Here is a 14,941-nt window from a genome sequence, read left to right on the forward strand (position 1 = left end):
TCCAAGATTTCTGGCTGTTCCTGGCTATTAGTATGAGGAATTCTAGACAGATGATCAGCAGCTACATTGTCTATTCCTTTCTTGTCCTTTATCTCGAGGTCAAATTCTTGGAGCAAGAGCAACCACCGTATCAGCCTCGGCTTAGCATCTTTCTTTGCAAACAGGTAGCGCAAGGCAGCGTGGTCTGTGTAGACAACTACTTTTGACAAAACCAAGTATGGACGGAATTTGTCAAAAGCATACACCACTGCAAAAAGCTCCTTCTCTGTCGTGGTATAGTTCTGCTGAGCCTCGTTCATCGTTTTGCTTGCATAATAGATCGGTCTAAACTTCTTCTCAATTCTTTACCCAAGAACAGCTCCGACACATGTGTCGCTAGCATGGCACATCATTTCAAAGGGCAATTCCCAATTTGGTGCGGCTAGAATGGGTGCACTGATCAGTTTGCCTTTCAGAATCTCAAATGCCTTTATACAGTCTGTTCCGAAAGTGAAATCCACATCTTTATGTAACAGAGCTGATAGTGGTAATGCAATCTTTGAGAAGTCTTTTATGAATCTTCGGTAGAAACCCGCGTGTCCAAGGAAACTTCTAACATCTTTCAATTAGGAGGAACAACCAGCTTCTCTATTACCTCCACCTTTGCTTTGTCTACCTCCATTCCCTGTTTCGAGATCTGATGTCTGAGCACAATTCCTCCCGTGACCATGAAATGGCACTTCTCCCAATTTAGGACTAAAGTTGTTTCTCTACATCGTACTAACACGGCCTCCAGGTTGTTTAGACAACTTTCAAATGAATTTCCATACACGGAGAAGTCATCCATGAAGATTTCCACCGTTCGCTCCACCATATCATGAAAGATAGACATCATGCACCTCTGAAATGTAGCAGGGGCATTACACAACCCAAAAGGCATGCGTCTGAAAGCATAAGTCCCATAGGGGTAAGTAAAGGTTTTTTTCTCTTGATCTTCACAATGGATGGCAATCTGATTATACCCGGAATAACCATCAAGGAAGCAGTAAAATGAATATCCCGCCAATCGTTCCAACATCTGATCAATGAAGGCCAAAGGAAAATGATCCTTCCTAGTTGCCTCGTTGAGCTTCCGATAGTCCACACATACTCGCCATCTTGTTATTGTTCGTGTGGGAACTAGTTCATCTTTTTTATTTAGAACAACCGTGGTACCTCCTTTCTTTGGAACTACATGTACAGGGCTCGTCCAAACGCTGTCAAAAATGGGGTAAATAATCCCTGCATCCAATAGTTTGATTACTTCTTTCCTCACGACCTCCTTTATGTGTGGGTTCAATCTGCACTGTGGCTGGACACACGGCTTGTGGTCTTTTTCCATTAGGATCGGATGAACACACACCGCTGGACTAATCCCCTTGATGTCATCTATCTTCCATGCAAGTGCATCCTTGTTTCTTCTTAACACCTCCATGAGTTGAGCTTTCTGATCAGGTGTTAATTTGGAAGATATAATCAGTGGGCTTCCGCTTGGTGGTTCGAGGAAGGCATATTCTAAGTGTGATGGCAGAGGTTTTAGTTCAGGTTTTGACAAAGGCACAGTGGGCATTTCTGGTGGTTCTTGATGAGTAGGAATATTGGGGTCTAGAGGGAGCGTTGAAGCTTCTGTCTCGATAGAACAGCATGTTCCCTCGTAGAAATTCACCTCTTCTCCCAAGAGTGCCTCCAATGTGTCTTGTCCCTGTTCCTGCGAAACAGACAAACTTTGGAAATCATCTAAGAAATAGCATCTGTCATCACTAGTGTTAGCTCGTCTCATAGCTTCATTCATTTTGAAAATGATTTCCTCCCCATTAATTCTTAAAAATAATTGCCCTTCTCCCACATCAATCAAGGATTTACCCGTTGCTAAAAATGGTCTACCCAGAATAATAGGAACATGCAAATCCTCATTTATGTCCATTATGATGAAATCAAAAGGTAGTATAAACTTCCCTAGTTTGACTAACACATCCTCCACAACTCCCCTAGGGTAGCATACAGACCTATCAGCCAGCTGAATGGACATTCTAGTTGGTTGTGGTTCTCCTAGCCCTAGTTTAGTATACACAGAATATGGCATTAGGTTTATACTCGCTCCTAGGTCACATAATGCATTTTCAATGTTTAACTTGCTAATAGAACATGGAATTGAAAAACTCCCTGGATCCTTTAGCTTTTTCGGAAGCTGCTGCTTGTTCTGTAGTATTGACGAGCAGTCACTGTTCAGTTGGATCATCGAGATGTTTTCCAATTTCTTCTTATTGGATAAGATATCTTTCAAGAATTTTGCATATGTGGGCATCTGTGCAAGTGCTTCCACGAATGGAATGTTGATATGCAACTTCCTCAAGGTGTCTAGCACTTTTGAATTTTGTTCTTCAAGCTTCTTATTCACCAGCCTCGCCGGATATGGTACAGGTGGTACATAGGGAGGAGGTGGATAGTACTTCTTCCCTGGTTCCTCCTGATCATTGTCAGATGTAAGACCTGTCTCGGCTGGCTTCTTTTGGTCAAGAATAGTCTGTTCCTGTCTCTTCTCATTAACTCCGGAACTACCTGCACACTCAGCACTCTTATTAGTCATCAAAGGAGGATTAGTTTCCTTACCAGATCGTAGGGTGATAGCCATGACATCTCCTTTAGGGTTTGGTTCGGTATTACTCGGCATCACCCCTTTTCCTTTTGATGATGAAGCAGCCAGTTGATGTACTTGTGTCTCCAAATTCTTGATGGAAGCCTGTGTCTGCTTCATAAATTGCATCATCTTTGGTCTTTATGTCCTATTCTACATCCTCCTTGGGTGGAACAGGCTGTTTGTAGTGTTGTTGCAGCTGTCTCTGATAGTGTCCTCCTTGTTGCTGTTGGTATCTAGGTTGCTCCTACTGGTTTGGTTGTCCAGTCCATCCGAAATTTGGATGATTTCTTGTAGCTGGATTATATGTACTAGAGTATGGATTTGGTGGGTTCCGTTGATTGTATCCAGCATAATCACATTGTTCCTGCTCACCTTTTCCTTGCTTAACTCCAGGACAGTTGATGTTGAAGTGAGACCCTCCACAAAAATCACAGACATCATTAAATGGTGGTTCACTATGAATGGATGAGACATTGATCTTGCTGATCTACCTAGCAAGCTGTTCCACTTGGGTCGTCAGCTTTGAAACCAAGTCACCATCTGCCGTTCTTTTTCCTTCACTCCTAGCTGAGTGCCAATTATAACTTGTGCTTACCACCTTTTCAATGAGGTCGTACAAGGCTTGTGGTTCAAGATCCTCGAGGTTACCATTCGCAATGGATTCAATCTGGATTTTGTACGTGTTGGTGACTCCATTGTAAAAATTTTGCACTTGCATCCACATGGGGATGCCATGGTTTGGTACCCTTCTTAACAGCTCTTTGTACCTTTCCCATGCCTCGGCCAAGGATTCATCCTCTTTTTGCACGAAATGGGACACCTCATTTCTGAGTTTGATGGCCTGTCTAGGTGGAAAGTATTTCATTAGAAAAGCACTCGCCATGTCCTGCCATGTTGCAATGGTCCCTAGCTATAGGTTCTTTATCCAGTTCTTTGCTTTATCTTTGAGAGAAAACGGAAACAGCTTCAGCCTTATCACGTCATCGGAGACTCCTCGGTTTGATCGAAAAGTGTTGCACAGCGTAATAAACTCCTGGATATGTCCATTTGGATCTTCCGACTGGTATCCACTGAATTGCATGGCTGCTTGCAACATCTGTATCATGGATGCTTTTACTTTGAACATGTTGTTCCCTTCGTTAGGCAACACAATACACGACGAGTGTCCTTCCATGGTAGGTCTGGAGTAATCTCTGATCCTCATGACTGGTGGATTGTTGTTCTCTCCTTCTTCTTCATGAGGAGGCTGAACTGGTTGTTTTGGTATTCTTCCAGCCATCCTTCTTTCTCTTTGTCTTTCTCTTTGTCTTACTCGTCGAGCTCCCGCTTGGTTTCATCTACACGTTCTTTCTAGTTCAAGATCAATAGGAAAAACTGGTGGTCCAGCTCTGCGCATAGACAGTAAGAGAAACTGCTTCTGGCTGCACTACGTAACAAACAGATTAAAAACACCTTGTTTCACAGAAATTTTCAGATAAACTTTGTTGCTTTCAATCCCCGGCAACGGCGCCAAAAACTTGTTTTCCTCTAAACCGACTCTAGCAAGTGCACTAGATACAAGTAATAAAGTGATAAATAGAGTATCGTCTCAACAAGGATTGATGACCAAATTTTACTAGAAAAACCTTGCAGAACAGGGTGTTCGTGGTGTGTGAATTCTTTATATTGAGAGATATTATGAATGGGTAACCAAGTAAATGATTCAGCTTATAAAAATGAGTATTTGATAAAGATAAAAGATAGAACAGGTTAGGTCCCAGCAGAACATGTTACTTTCAGTCTCTAAACATCCTATTTATTCATGAATGACGTAAAGTGAAGTCAGGGTCTCTGTTTTAATGCTCACTTAAGTCACCTCTCGTGTGTTCTTAAGATTCTAAGACGTACTACAACCTTAAGCGTCCCTAAAGTTGGTTCTTTCTTGCATTACGCTTGAAACAACATTTCTATTAAGAAAACCCTTGATACAACCTCCTAACATTCCTGCTTCGGGGTTTGGACGTTTGGGAAATAGTTCCGTGAAGATGAAAGCAGTTCCCTATCATTCATCTAACACTAACATACATGCATACAAAAATGGAATGATAACTTTCTCAAACACGACATAATATATCACCATTCATTCATAAATAAGAAAATAGAAGACTTACATAATTGGCCCTAACTGGCCGAACCCATTCAAAATGACTACTCACTCATGCTAAAGAGTGAACAGCCTAAATCACATAAACAGAACTCTATGAAAGGAGCTTGAAAGATCTTCGAGAGCTTCTCTCTCTAAAACTAATCTATCTTCTGTTCTCCCAAAAAGATCCTCCTTCCTTTCCCTTCACTACTTCTATAAATAGAAGGAAAAGGAAACCCGTACACAAAATATTAACAAAATATTTCCAAAAGGAAAGATTGTTCAAAGTATTGGATATATCTAAAAGTGGTTAAAATATGTTGACCCTTGAACACTCAAGAGTCGATCACTCTTGTCATCATGTTACTTTAGCCGCTCATTCCTGCCTGCCTGTCAAGTCGCCATCCGTCATTAGGTACACAACGTTTAACCGCTGGATCAAATAGTGCACGTCTCCTCTTGGATGCTGCAAAACAGGCTGCATAACAGCCTTTTTTACTTAATCTTTTCAAATCTGCATAAAACACTTATAAGTCCTTCATTTAAGTAATATTACGCCTAAAACACCCCTAATTTATCACAAATAATATGTTTGATTGTAGTCAAATTCATGCCTAACACTATGACACGAGAGCAATTATGCGCTCTGGGAGAATCAATAGGTATGTTCAATCCTCTTCACTAGTTCTAAGTGCTGTAAATGTATGATTCTGAATGATAATTTTCTTGATTGTTATCTATCTCTTCTGAATGCATGCCATATCTTCTAGAGTTAGCACGCTTAATAAACCTAGAAGCTAGATGAAAGAATTTCTATCATTAACTATGACCTGATTTATGCGCCATCACTCTATTAATATGAGAAACTAGACCATCACTGGCTCTAATTCTAACTTCTGGACTCCGACCTCTCACCTACCCTAATTTTGCTTATAAAAAGAGGCCAAAATCACACTTCTTCTCTTTACACCTGCAAATCTTTGCTTTTGCTCTCTCTCTCTCTCTCTCTCTCTCCCTCTTTATCTCTCTACAAACATATCTCTCTCTAAGTTCTTCGAAGCTTTCTTTCAAAAATCAAATATAGGTTCTGAAAATGATAAAACTTCATCAACTGGCTCTGAGGAAGAAGAGCTTCTCTCCTCTAAAGAGAATCCTTCCTCACCTAAGGTTGAACAGGTGGATTATGAGGACTCACCTAAACACCAAACTCAAGGAGAAATCCTAATTGAGGAAACACAAGAACAAACCCATGAAGAAGAACATGTGGAAACCCAAGAAGAAAATCCAGCTCAAAACCAAATGGAAAACCAAACTGAGGAAGAAATTGATGTGCAACCTCAAAAGCAAATCTGTATATGGATAAAGAAGAAAAAATAGGACACTTTCTTTGCTCTTCCGAGCATAATCTACTCTGACTTGGTGGTTGAATTCTATGAGAACCTCCAAGTTGCTAAGGAGAACTGTGATCATCTAGAGACCATGGTCAAGGAGAAGAATATTATCATTACTCTATAGCTTCTGCCTAAGCTTCTGGACCTAAAGATAGAAGGAACTGGACTCAAAAAGCCAAGAGATGAGAGGAATGTAAAAGACTTCCGCACAAGGTATTGCATCCTAGAAGGATACACTAAAGAGCTTATTGCTACCTTTATGGCCCAAATACCTCGTCAAGCTCACTAGCTAGTAGTTAACTATCTCTTTCCGAGGAAGAGCTCTGTGAACTCAGTGTCCAAATTCGAACTATGTATCATTTTGCACTTGATGAAAAACAAGGCTCTGAACCTGCCAGTCTTCCTGGTAGCTGCTCTATAGAGGTGCTCTGTGCAGCTCCTGTTTGGCTCTCTCATCACCGTGATTCTCAAGCACTATGGAATCACGCTCAGAGATAAAGAATCATACTCTAAGACAGAAATAACATAGAAGATCCTTAATTCACAACAAAGCTTTGAAAGTTTATGATGATGATGTTGCTCCTGCCGAGCCAAAGAAGAAGGGAAGAAAAAGAAAGGTTGTTGAGCCTAAGCAAAAACAAACTCCCAAATCTCCAAATCCATCCAGAATGGGGACTAAGAAAGTTAGGACTAGTTCCTCCAAATCTGACTCTGAATCGGAGAGGACCAATACTGCTGAGCAACTTGATTCATAGGCAACCAAACAAGACACAACAAGTAAGCCCTCTAAACGACCAAGCTCCGAGCTTCCTATTGAGGATCAACCTCCGAAGAAGAAAGCATCTATTTCTCCAGCAAATAGCCTTAAGCCTATCACTCCTCCAGCTCTGGAAATTGCAATTATTGAGGATGCACATTTCTTTGTGTAGAATAACAAGCTTGTTGATGTAACACATGTCAGCACTGCACCTCCCTCTGGCAATCCTCCTCATATTGTCAAATAAACTATAAGGGAGAAAGGAAAGCAAAAGGAGAAGGTAACGACTCCGGTAAAGGGTGTGTTGGTCCCGTGTAACATGACAATATTAGTTCCAAGGGGGGGTTAGGAACTATTCAAAAAATTTCCATGTTAGGCTAACTGTTAATTTGAACTTAGACTTTTCAAAGTCTTTTAGCACAGTGATACTGAGTAAGTTTTAGATGCAAGCTTAGTCAACAAGTGACTAAGTCTGAATCTATCCTTGAGTCAGGAGATAGCACTTGAGTCTATTCCTGAACTCAGCTTCGCAGTTCACTCAACTCAGCTTTTGTTCTTTTTAGTATTTTAACTAGGCAGTATTATAGCAAGCAATATGTTAAGGAGATAAGAGTTAGAAAGATATTACTCAGGTGACGTATCCTGGTTCGACCTCTCCACCTACGTCTAGTCCCCGAAATTCCTTCCGAGCTTTTCAGAATCCTCTACTAAGCTCTTTAAAGGTAGAGCGCAAACCTTTTACGATAGCAACTGAGTATACAAGAGTACCTTCCTCTATTCCTCTACTCAATCCTATTTCTACCGCTGAGTACTATGACCGAGTACTCAGCTTCTCCTTTCTATACTTCTAGAAATGATAAGTGTTTTTGTTCTAAACAATAATTGCTAAGAACACCTTAGATGAGATGAAATCACTCTAGACTTTTAGACAAAATTGGAATTGGTGTAAGATTTGCTTTGCTTTTCTCACAGAACTTCGAATATCAATTTGGTCAGCGTTTCGACTTGATTGAAGATCTGCATCGAATGAAGCGTTTGAGTGGCCTATTTATAGTGACACTTGATGCACCGGTAATTTTGAATTTCAAAATAACCGTTGGAGGGAAACGGCTTCCTGTCGCTTTCACTCAGTACGTGCTCAGCGTCCTCGGCCAATCAAATTCTCGTATCTTCTGTCTTCGGCAGTGCTCAGCAGCTTTTCGTCAGGTTGAACAGAATGTTTCCACATTTTTTGCAAAGTCTTCTAGACAGCTTCCTACGTCTTCTGAACTTTACCCAAAGTAGAAATACTTTGTCTTCAAGTTTGTTCAGGTCAGCCGCTGACCTGACTTCCTTGTCGCACAACTCAGCAGCTTTGTCTTGAAGCTTTTGGTCGAAGGCTTCTCGATCCTTCCCGTTGCGTTTCTATCAGCTTGAGCTGCATTTTGATTTGCTTGGGCCGTGTGGCTTTCATCCGTTGACTTGGGCTTGACTTTCTTGTGTTGGCCTTTGGGCCTTACAAGTTAATGTCTTATAAATTAAATAACTCAACATTGAACAAACACATTAGTACAAATAAATCAAAGCATTTAAATTTAATGTGATAGAATATTTTTATCATAGAGATTTAATTCTTGTTAAATAATTTTGTCAAATCAAAATCATGTAGAAAGGTGTTTCAACAAACTCCCCCATTTTGATGTTGGCAAAAATATTCAGTAAGGAACTCAGTGTTGAGCTCCCCCATGGTAGTTGACCTTTTCTTGATTTCTGACGATTCTCCACCGTAAGGGTTGAACCACTGACTTAGTTTTGCTTTAAACATTTTAAGGTTTAATTAAGTAGGACTAAGGTCAGCTTCAGAACAGGATCAGCACTTGGAACATTTTGTCTTTACTCAGTTTTGATACTTAGTTAAGCGGAAGATTAAGTTCAGTTATCAGAGTGGAAGTAAGCTGAGTAAATTAGTTGGGGCTGAGTAGTTTTACTCAGTGGCCTAGTACTTGTTTAATATTTATGTTCACAAGTTTCAGATTACATTATTCAATGAGTTTTAAATAAGAAGACATGTGAGAGAGGTCATGCATTAGATCAACACACCAGATAAGCACAAAATGATAAATAAATAACACAGTTGTTTGTAAGAAGATACGATTAATATATTAACTCAGCACAACAAAAATCATAGCATCAGCAAACATCAAGATTTACACAAGTTTTGATACTTAGTTAAGCGGAAGATTAAGTTCAGTTATCAGAGTGGAAGTAAGCTGAGTAAATTAGTTGGGGCTGAGTAGTTTTACTCAGTGGCCTAGTACTTGTTTAATATTTATGTTCACAAGTTTCAGATTACATTATTCAATGAGTTTTAAATAAGAAGACATGTGAGAGAGGTCATGCATTAGATCAACACACCAGATAAGCACAAAATGATAAATAAATAACACAGTTGTTTGTAAGAAGATACGATTAATATATTAACTCAGCACAACAAAAATCATAGCATCAGCAAACATCAAGATTTACACAAGTTAAAGGAAAAATTCTATTTTCTAATGTTGACTTGAACTTGGTTCGATTTGGGTTTGGTTTGCTGACTAGGCTTCATTGTGTCTTGACGCTGAGTCTGTGTGTTGGGAGGGACAACAGAAGTTGATCCGAAATGTTTCTTCTTTTGAGTTGCTTCTGCCGGTTGTTTATCTTTCTCCCCCATTTTGCCAGCAACACCGGGCTGAGGGACAGCAGCATAAAATTGCCCTCGATCGACAGCATGAGTCAGTAAGGTAGAGTATTGTTGGAGTTGATTCGTGCTCTGCTTTAGCCCTTCAAAGACCCTTATACCACCAGCCATGTTTGACACTGGAATTTGCATATGGGCGCTTATGACACTGAGTATAAACTCAAGTGACTTGCCCATCCAGGTAATGGAGTCCGTCATTTTGGTGAAGGACTGATGGTACATCTTGAGTAGAGAAGCATCATATGTATGGAGTTGAACGTTGTGATGTTTGACATGCTCATAAGTGGTCTTGGCGAGTTGGAAAATTTCACTGGATTTCACCTGTTCAGTTTGCATCTCTTCTCGAGTTAAGCTGAGCATGCGGACAGCTTCAGCTATCTGTTCTATTGTGCATTGAGAGGAAGATGAAACTAAGTTTCTGGTAACAGTCAGCTCGTCATTCAGCTGTGTGAAGAGCTGAGTCACAACAGCTGATTGAGCTACTGTAGAGTTTGCGGCAGATAAAGCGTTGACCTTTCCTTCGATATTGTCCATGTGTTGCACCATGTGCAAGTGAAGGTTAGCCATCCTCGTGCCAAACTCCTGTTTTGGCTGGTGAGCAACCATATTTGTTAGAACGCATATTAGCTCCTTAAAACCTTTGAGTTCGGTCAAAAGTTGTGTGATGGTGCTCAGTTCAGTAGGCTCAACAGAATGATACTCAGCGGTGCTCAGTTCAGTAGGCTCAACAGAATGATACTCAGCATCAGAGGCGTGAGTGCGTTGGATGTCGGCAATCAGTTCTTGAGCATCCTGAAGAATTCTTTTCCTAGAATGGGAAGTAGTAAGGAAGCTCAAGGGATCAGCTGCAGAAGACTAAGGAGCTGAACTCTGGTTAGCAGTAGGAGTGTGAATATTTGGTTGCTGACCAGAAGTTGATGTGCCTTCTTGATTAAGTATGGAAGGTTGAGCGATGGGAGTGGCAACCTTGGAAGTTGGTTCGTTAGTGGGAGCTGACTTGTTGACTAGCTGCTCAGCTTGAGTAGGAGTGGTTTGCGCAGCAGCAGTATCTACCTGCTCAGTATCATTCTAGAGCTGAGTATTGACTTATGGACAAGTCAACTCGGGATCGTCCTGAGCAAGAGTTTTTTCAGGTGCATGTTCATTCAGTAGAACATCAAGTTCTTCAATCACTTGCTCAGTAGAGGCTTGAGCAGCGGTGTTGGAAGAGATGGAGGCCTTAGTGGCTTTGTCTTGGCATGTTCCTATTGGCCAGAAACAGAGGCTTGTTTTTCCTTGGCGGGTGGAGTTGGTTCAATTGGTTGTGAGAAGAAGTTGAACACCAAACCGGTTAGGTCAGTGATTGGGTCATGTAGCGGAGAGTCATCCAGCACATCAAACACTTGGGGTTTGCGTGATGTCCTCTTGAACCGCTTTTCCCTAGATTGTTTTGGAGAAAGGGCAGCATTGATGTTGTCCGTTAGTTTAGGAGACACATCGAGATGGGTGGCCTCAGTGTGCTCATGCTCTTTCTCAGGAGACTCAGCTTCGTTTTCCTCAGCTTGCACCTTTGTGGCTAAGTTGCTGGGTTTACCAGACGTTGTCTTCTTCTCAGGGCTAACTGACTTTTTAGCAGCCGCTTCCTCAGTACTGAATTCTTGAGCTCGCAGAAAGAATGAGTCTTCTGGAATGGTGAAGTCCAAGGGTGGAGCATTGTTAGGCATGAATTTGACTACAATTTAACATATTATTTATGATGAATTAAGGGTGTTTTTAGGGTTAAATTACGTATAAGAAGGTCTTATAAGTGTTTTTATGCAGATTAGGAAAGATTAAGTCAAACAGACTGTAAGCAGCCTGTTTTGCACAAACCATGAGGAGATGAGCAACCTATGATCCAATGGTCTAATGCTGCGTTTCTGATTACGGATGGCGACTTGACAGGAGGCAGGAGCGGCAGGCAGGAAAGGAAGGAAAAGAGCAGTTAAAAGAAGCATGATGATAAGAGTGTTCGACCCTTGAGTGTTCAAGGGTCAAAAGTATCTTAACCACTTCTAGTAACCCAGGATCTATGAACAATTTATTTGGTTTTTGTAATATTTTATCATACTTTCGGTACCGTTTGTCCTTTTCTCCTTTAAATAGACGTAGCGAGGGGAAAGGAAGAGATACCTTTTGTGAACTAAAAGTAGACGTTTTGGTAGAGAGAAAAGCTCTCGAGGAAGATGATAACTCCATTGATGGAGTTCTGTAGATGCAAAACAGACTGTTCACTTGGTAATATGAGTGAGTAATCATTTTGAACTGGTTCGGCCAGTTAGGGCCGGTTATGTAAGCTCTCTATTTTCTATTTATGAATGAATGTTGATAATTTATTAAGTGTTTGATGAATCTTCTTATTCCATTTCTTATGCATGTATGCTAGTGTTAGATGAATGATAGGGAACTGCTTTCATCTTCACGGAACTTTTCATCGAACATCCAACCTCGAAGCAGGAATGTTAGGAGGTTGTATTAAGGGTTTTCTTTATTGAAATGTTGTTTCGATTGTAATGCAAGAAAGAACCAACCTTATGGACGCTTATGGTTATAGTAAGTCTTAGAATCTTAAGAACACACGAGAGTTGACTTAAGTGAGCATTAAAGCAGAAACCTTGACTTCACTTTACTTCATTCATGAATAAATACGTTTAGGGACTTAAAGTAACCTGTTCCGCTGTGCCTAACCTGTTCTACCTTTTATCCACTATCAAGTAATCATTTTTATAAGTTAAATCATTGACTTTGTTACCTATTCACAATATCTCTCACTCTAAAGAATTCACACACCACGAACACCCTGTTCTGCAAGGTTTTTTTCTAGTAAAATTTGGTCCTCAATCCCTGTGGAGACGATACTCTATTTATCACTTTATTACTTGTATCTAGTGCACTTGCTAGAGTCTATTCAGAGGAAAAGTTTTTGGCGCCGTTGCCGGGGATTGAAAGCAACAAAATTTATCTGAAAATTTCTGTAAAACAAGGTGTTTTTAATCTGTTTGCTAAGTCGTGCAGCCAGAAGTAGTGCTCCCACTATCTATGCGCAGAGCTGGACCACCAGTTTTTCCTATCGATCTTGAGTTAGAGAGAACGTGTAGACGAAACCGAGTGGGAGCTCGATAAGCAAGACAAATAGAGCGACAAAGAGAAAGAAGGATGGCTGGAAGAGTACCACCAGAACAACCAGTTCAACCTAATCAAGAAGAGGAAGGAGAGAACAACAATCCTCCAATTATGAGGATCAGAGACTAGTCCAGACCAACCACGGAAGGACACTCGTCGTGCATTGTGTTGCCTAATGAAGGGAACAGCATGTTTGAAGTAAAAGCATCTATGATACAAATGTTGCAGGCAGCAGTGCAATTCAATGGATACCAGTCGGAAGATCCAAACGGGCATATCCAAGAGTTCATTACACTGTGCAACACTTTCCGATCAAACTGAGGAGTCTCCGATGATGTGATAAGGCTAAAGCTGTTTCCTTTTTCTCTCAAAGATAAAGCAAAGAGTTGGCTAAAGAACCTACAACCAGGAACCATTACCACTTGGGAAGATGTGGCCAGTGCTTTTCTAATGAAATACTTTCCATATAGACAGGCCATCAAACTCAAAAATGAGGTATCTCATTTTGTGCAAGAAGAGGATGAATCCTTAGCCGAGGCATGGGAAAGGTACAAAGAGCTATTAAGGAGGGTACCGAATCATGGCATCCCCATGTGGATGTAAGTATAGAATTTTTACAATGGAGTCACCAACATTTATAAAATCCAGATTGAATCCATTGCCAATGGTAACCCCGAAGATCTTGAACCACAAGCCTTGTACGACCTTATTGAGAGAGTCGTAAGTACAAGCTATAACTGGCACTCAGCTAGGAGCGAAGGAAAAAGAGCGAGGAATGAGGATGTTGTGTCGAAACTGACCACCCAGGTGGAACAGCTTGCATGGCAGCTCAGCAAGGTTAATGTATCATCCATTCACAGCGAACCACCGTTCAATGATGTTTGTGATTTTTCTGGAGGGCCTCACTTCAACATCAACTGTCCTGGAGTCAAGCAAGGGAAAGGTGAACAAGAACAATGTGATTATGCTGGATACAATCAAAGGAACCCACCAAACCCATACTCCAATACTTACAACACTGCTACAAGAAATCATCCGAACTTCGGATGGACTGGACAGCCGAATCAGCAGGAACAACCAAGGTACCACCAGCAGCAAGGAGGACATTACCAAAGGCAGCCTCAACAACCTTATAAACAGCCTGTTCCACCAAAGGAAGATGTAGAACATGACATGAAGACTATGATGATGCAATTCATGAAGCAGAGACGAGCTTCAATCAAAAATTTAGAGACAAAAGTCCATCAAATTGTTGTGTCTTCATCAAAAGGAAAAAGGATAATGCCAAGTAATACCGAACCAAACCCTAAAGGAGATGTCATGGCCATCATTCTGCGGTCTGGTAAGGAAACTCACCCTCCTTTGTCGACTGATAAAAAGTGCTAAGTGTGCAGGTACCTCTCAAAACACTAAAGAAAAGAAAGAACAAGTTGTTCCTAACCGGGAAGAGCCAGCCGTGGTAGAATTGACCACTGATCGAGACCAGTAGGAACAAGAGAAGAGGTACAAACCACCCCCTCCCTACGTACCACATGTACCTTATCCGGCGAGGCTAGGCACCCAACTCAACCATTAAAAGACATAACCCGTGCATAGCACTCACATAGTAGGATGAACCATTTGAGCCTTACCCTTTTCTTTTGTTAACTTAGCCTGTGAATAACCATAATCCCTTCACTGTGTGCTTAAAGAGACAAGAATTTTCCTCATGCAAGCCGTGTTGATTGAAAATATTATTAGCTGAGGAAACTCGCATGCACATTGAAATAAAATGTTGAATAAAAGAAAATGATTCAGAGGAAAAATAAAAAGCAGTAAATGACCTATTTATTCATGGCACACGATCGCAATGTGTGCCCAAAATCATTGAAATTGGTTGTTTTGTGGTAGGAGTTAAGGAAAGATTGGGTAAATCATTTGTTAAAACAAACTGTGCAAAGTTGTATGTAAAAACCAAGGGATTTGTGTAATGTGCATGAGGACATAATTCTTACACATAAAAAGTCATTCACTTCCACACCTATACCTTAACCTCACATTACATCCATTAAAAGACCTTTGGACTTTGTTTGAAAAACTTGGATCCATGGAAATAGGACCGATAAGCAATTCACACCCTACGGGTGTAATTACTGAGCTGAGGAAAGAAGTT

General features: G+C 40.8%; 2 non-coding genes across 2 annotated transcripts; one reads left to right on the top strand and one right to left on the bottom strand.

The window, feature by feature from the left end:
• The first annotated feature begins 3,384 nt into the window (after positions 1-3,384).
• LOC136204401 (small nucleolar RNA R71) lies at positions 3,385-3,491 on the top strand. Its single transcript, XR_010675243.1, has one exon. It is a non-coding gene; the product is annotated as a small nucleolar RNA R71 (small nucleolar RNA).
• A 9,778-nt stretch (positions 3,492-13,269) lies between these two features.
• Positions 13,270-13,376, bottom strand: LOC136204341 (small nucleolar RNA R71). The gene has a single exon (XR_010675185.1). It is a non-coding gene; the product is annotated as a small nucleolar RNA R71 (small nucleolar RNA).
• Positions 13,377-14,941: the final 1,565 nt, after the last annotated feature.

This window comes from Euphorbia lathyris, chromosome 8 (assembly GCF_963576675.1).
Source record: "Euphorbia lathyris chromosome 8, ddEupLath1.1, whole genome shotgun sequence".
NCBI classification, from domain to species: Eukaryota; Viridiplantae; Streptophyta; class Magnoliopsida; order Malpighiales; family Euphorbiaceae; genus Euphorbia; species Euphorbia lathyris.